This window comes from Hylobates moloch, unplaced genomic scaffold, assembly GCF_009828535.3.
Source record: "Hylobates moloch isolate HMO894 unplaced genomic scaffold, HMol_V3 SCAFFOLD_5, whole genome shotgun sequence".
Classification (NCBI taxonomy): Eukaryota; Metazoa; Chordata; class Mammalia; order Primates; family Hylobatidae; genus Hylobates; species Hylobates moloch.
This window is the reverse complement of record NW_026652280.1, coordinates 12,234,377-12,240,398: the sequence shown is the minus strand read 5'-3', so window position 1 is coordinate 12,240,398 and position 6,022 is coordinate 12,234,377.

The window sequence follows — 6,022 nt, the reverse complement described above, 5'->3', positions numbered from 1 at the left end:
GCCCGGGGAGGGTGAGAGACGGCGACGCGGGCCGGTAAGCGGAGGCGGGGCGGAGACAGGACGGGGCGGGGTTGAAGACGGGGCCTCAGGGAAGGCGAGAGACAGCAACGCTGGCTGGCGGGCGGGGGGCGGGACGGAGACAGGACGGGGCGGGGTCAGAGGCGGGGCTTCGGGGAGGACGGGAGGAGCCGTGAGCAAGCCGGCGGCTGGCGGGGCGGGGCGGGGCGGGGCGGGGCGGGGCGGGGCCGACAGCAGGTGAGGCGGGGCCAAGCGCCCCGGGTTTCTAAGCGGAGGAAGCTCTGGGCGTTTGTGTTCTGGGATTGCAGCGGTGGCCGCGCGCTCCCGGAGGAGTCGAGCTGGAGGAGGGGACAATTTGGGAGTGCGAGAGTCTAAAGACGCTGCCAGGCTGGCGTTAAAACCTTTTGGTTATGGGAACAGGACAACTATATAATAGAGCCATAGTGGGGGCTGTGGGATTGACTCAAATGATGGGAGGAGCTGGAGTGGGAGGGGATAAGCCCTGGAACGACAGAAATCATCCTTTTGGAAAGAGCAAAGTCTGGGGAAGGAGGGAATGAGCACTCCCTTGGAACTGAGAGGCAGCCTAGCTGAGCTTGCTGTCCTTTGGAAAAGCAAAACCAAAATACCCAGATTAATATAGGAGAACAACTTCTGTAGCCCAGATGCTAACAAAGATCAAGGGAAAACAGAAAAGACTAATCAGCTTTACTGATGGAAAACAATTTTTCAGGCAGTATAAATAGGGGAAGCATGAGACAAACAAGTAGAAGGAGCCTCTTATTTAAAAATGGGACCTGGTATTCGGTAAAGACCTACATGCAGACAGGAGAAGGCAGTGTGCCCCGGTTACTACGACATGTAAGTGCAGTGCCAGGGCGTGGAAATCCTAGAGCAGGACTCCTGTTGCACTCCACATATGGAGCTTCTCACAGATAGCTGAGATGACACTTTGGCATAAACCAACCCAAGCTCTGACCTCAAATGTAAAAAATAATAGCTTAGTAGTAATAAAAATACAGGGAAATATCAAGCTTCACAAATGAACAATTCCATTCCCAGTTGGGGATTAGTAACACATTCAGTCTCTTCATTTCCCATACTATTTTGGTAATATTTAAGAAGATATATTTTAACATTTTAAAACTAAATGTCTTGCTTAGATCATTTACTGGTGAAAATCAAACAGTAGACGACTGCTAGCAGACTACATTTCAAATCATTTAACTTTGAGGTGAAATGTGGCCTCTAACTCCTCATCACTCCTCTATTTTGGCCCCTTAGTAACCCTAGCCCAGTCCAAATGGCCACACTTGCTTTTCTCGGGTGCTTCAGTAACTATGCTTATTCCATTCTTTCCCTCACAGTGTCCTTTACCCAACCACCCCACTTACTAGTTAAAATTTTTCTGACTGTTGAAATTATCTGATCATCCTGGTCTCAACTCAGATGCTTACATTCTTCTGTAAATAACTCCAAAGTTTCCCTAGCCAGAATGTGTTACTCCAGAACTATATCATTTGTAGCTATATTCGGCCGTTTAGGTTGTTTATTTTCTGCTTTCTGTTTCAACTGGTTGACTCCTGTACCGTATTCAAAACTCCTTCAAGTCATGAGTAGCACTCAAGTCCCCTTTGTAAGTACTATATCTGCTTTTGAAATGAGTTGAACCTTGAACAATCGGGCTGATACTGAGCCTCGTCTCCTCCACTGAGGTTCATTCCCAAACAAGGATCCTCTTCTGACACAACTTCCTGTAAAATCTGGATTGTGCCTCTACATGGCCCCTGATAGATGAAGAGGACCCATGGCCTCCAACCTCATTTATGAGAGAGTAGAGTTGGGGGAAAGGGGGAGCTGACTCCAGAGATTCCTATCTATTTGCAGAGGGGAGCCTAGAATTTAGGGTTAGTAAACACAGCTACTAGATGTACAGAACATTTCTCAGAACAAAGTGTGTGGGCAGGGTTATTTCTATGGATTCAAAGTGTCTCATGATGCGAGGGCAAGGTGAGTCAGAGAGAATTAATGCGCGAACATCTGCCAGGCAAATATTCTTCCAATATTGTTTTCAGATTTTGAAATATCAATATGATCATTTTCACTTTAGAGAAGAATGAATTCAGGTACCGACATTGTGGCCTTTCAGCTCTGCCCCATGCATCTGTGCTGAAGCAGTGGGGATGCAGCTAGCCTCCCAGCATTCTCAGATGGGCTTTCAGACTAATTCATTTTGAACAGACATCTTTTCATAGTGGTAAAATGTGAATGCATTAAAGTAAAACAAGAGCCACAACTGAACAATTCAAATCATTGGCAGAAAGGGTGGTAGGTAAATGGCACTATTAAAAATGAAGAGAGTCTTGTTTCCTGTGAACTAAAAATGGATAGCTCCAATTATTGCTCCTTCCACACATGAAGATGGTACAAAGTTAGTTAATTATAAATAATGCATCCGACCATAGAAGGGATGAGCTATATGCTATGTTATTGTACATTAAAAACCTTTATTAGTGTGGCAAGAGACACATGTACCAACAGCTGCTAAATTCAGAATTCTGGAGCAGTATCTTATTTTAATGTAAGTGAAGAACGGTCCAGTCTATTGCTCTGGGGATTTCTCTATATGTAAAAGGATCTTAAATCTACATGAGATTTTACTCCGTGATTTCAAAGTACTCATGAAAATCTGTTTTCTTTATTTGCCTATCTTTCAACCTACCCACAACCACCTATCTTACAACAGAAACAATGCTTTCTAGAATAGATTCCCTAGAACAGAAGCCTTTCTCGCACTCCTTTCCTTCCTTTCTTCCTTCCTTTCTCTCTCTCTCTCTCTCTCTCTTTTATTTTTCTTTTAAAATTTTATCTCGAACATCTGTCCCAGAGTCTGGCACTTTTTAAAAAATGTTTGGTGAATGTTTAACATGAATTATCGCCCCCATTTTATGATAGAAGAGAAAAAGTCATAAAGGACTAAAGTGGGTTACTACATTCTAAGCAGAGTCACACACTCTTTCTCCTGACTGTGCTGAGAAGCCTCTTACCACACAACCCGTAATTGGAGCTATGCCTTGAGGTGACTTAATTCAAGTGAAACATGAGACTGGAAAGTCATACAACATTTTCAAGAGAATTTCTGCATTAATTGTGTGTTAAGATAGGCAAATTCAAGCTCTGAGCCTGAGAACGATAAAGTACAAGCCATAAAACAAGCCTAGACACTACATAAAGTCCCTGATCTAAAATCACATTTGTCCATGATCTGTTATTCTGGTGGTTTTTAAATAAATGGGGCCAAGACATTCAAGAACTAGTTGCTGTGCATTCAGCAACTTATATGCACAGGTCTCCAATACCTGGGCTTTCACGCAGCATAGCCATTTGAATATGGAGATGGCTTTGTTATTCTTCTCACAGCATAACCTGTCTTTGCTACAGTTTTGGCCGTGAAAGCTCAGATGCAGATTTCTCGAACCACTTACCAGGGCCAGATGTATATTATATTGATCCACTAGCAATATTAGAACTAGTGTCTGCCCCAGAGGTTAGGGATATAGCATCTGTGACTGTTTAGAAACAGACACCAAAGTTAAGCTGCAAATTTTATTGCCCAATTTGCCAGCAGTAATAGGCCACACCAATAATAAAGACAAAACCACAAATTTAAAGCAGGCGGTAGAGTCTGGAAATACTCTTTTTTTTTTTTTTTTTTTTTCACGATTGCTTTGAATACAAAACATCTCAAAATGACAGGGATTTTGCCTGCAGAGTTGCTAATGAAGATGTGGCTGAGAGTGTTTCTTGAGTTTGTTTATCCAGCTGCACAAGAGTCAGCATGACAGTAACTAGATTTATTAAAACTTAAAAATAGCAAAGCCAAATTCTGGGGGAAAAAGTTTCCCCATAAGTCTACTAACGCCTTGAATTCATAAATGAGAAGCTTTATTGCTACCATATTTGCTTACATACAGTTCAGCTTTTGATATGAAAGAAAAATTTAAACAAAGTAAAACTTGCAAAGGGATCATAAGATGGTTTCTCCAGGGCTCTTCCACCCTCCCTTTCCCCTGGCCTGGTATCCTTACACCAGCGTTTCTCAACAGGACATTTGGCAATGTCTGGAGAAATTTCAATATTGGTCTCGGTTAGTGGGAGGGACTGCTGGAATCTAGTGAATAGAGGTCAGGATGCTACTAAATATCCTGCAATGAACAGGATAACTTCCCCTCTCCTCCTGCCTCACAAAACAAAGAATTATGCAGGCCAGAAAGTCAGTACTGCTGAGAATGAGAAACTCTGACCTATCCCACTGACTCTAAAAATTGATTATGTACAAATTGTTGGTAGTTCAAATCAATTCCTAAATTGTCCCCCTGCCTTGCCAATTACCTATTTGCAGTTTGTTCTAGAGTCAGCCATTATGGCTAAAACGTATGTGTCCCTCCAAAATTTATATGTTGGAACCAAATTGGTAGTATTAAGAGGTGGAGCCATTTGGGAAGTCCTTTTCTCATGAATGGCATTAGTGCCTTATAAAAGAGGTGCATTAAAAAAAAGGTGCCCTAGTCTCCTTTTGGCCTTTTGGTCTCAGTCCATGTTGTGCTTCTATAACAGAATACCTGACCCTGGGTAATTTATAATGAATGGAAATTTATTTCCTCGCAGTTTTGGAGGCTGGGAAGTCCAAGATCAAGGTGCTGGCAGATTAGGGCCCAGTTTCTCTGCTGCAAAGATGGCACCTGAATTCTGCACCCTCCAGAGATGAAGGACGTTATATCTTCACATGGCAGAAAAGGAGGAGAAAGAGAGAACCCACTCCCACCAACCCTTTTTATAGAGCATTAATCCATTCTTCATGAACTAAACAGGTTTCTCATTTGGCCACACCTCCCAACACTGTTGCATTGGGGATTACGTTTCCAACACTTGGATTTGGGGGAACATGTTGAGACCATATCACCTTCCATCTCTTCCTCCACATAAGGACACAGTGTTCATTTCTTTATTGCCTCTTCCACTATGTGAGGATTCAGCAAGAGATATCATCTTCAAAGCAGAGAGTAAGCCCTCCCCAAACACAGAATCTTCTGGCACCTTGATCCTGGAATTTCCTGCCTTGAGAACTCTGAGAAATAAATTTCTGCTATGTATAAATTACTTTATCTGTGGTATTTCATTATAGCAGCAAGGACAGACTAAGACACTAGCTTTCTCTAATTTCTTCACAGATGACTTTTTGTTGTTTACCAGGTACTGGTTCCATTTTTCTTCATTTGACATAAGATACTTCTAAACCCAGCTGTCTCAGCTCTTATAAAAACTTGAGCTATGCCTACAGGCATAATTGGCAGTAAACTAATTACTACCAAATAATATTTGGAATGATGTTTTTTTTTGGGTTATCAGAAACGCCCCTCTGATTTTAATGAGAATGTCCTTTTACCCACAACCCCCGTACATATCACGCACCCCAATTACCCTTACTATCTGATTTATTTCCACTGGAACTGTGTTTTTCATATTACAGTTCTTAGACTACCAGTATCAGAAAGTTCATGGTGCTATAAAAAATGTCAATTATCAAATCGGTCTCAGCCTTATGGATTAAGAATCTCAGTGTGTAACCTGGTATTCTGTACCTTAAAATGTTCCTCAAGTGCCTAACAAATTTTGAGTCACTGTTCGAACATAATTCTCATTCTTTCCTCCTTGCCACACACACCTGTGCCTGAGGGTTTGTTTGGCTACATAACAGAAACATTCTCAGGCTGGCAGAAGCATAAGGACTGACTAGGGTTAGGAACTAGTGTTGCAGAATAACTCAGAAACATGTATGTAGCTATTTTGCAGCTAGTTTAATAGTCTTAACGTTTAAATTGTTTATTCACATGTGAGGAAGTGAGATATTAGAGTCAAGCAATAAAGGCAAATAAGATTTATAAAACAGAAAAGAGAAAAAAATGAATACAACCTAGAAACAATGAAAGTTGTATTTTTTGGG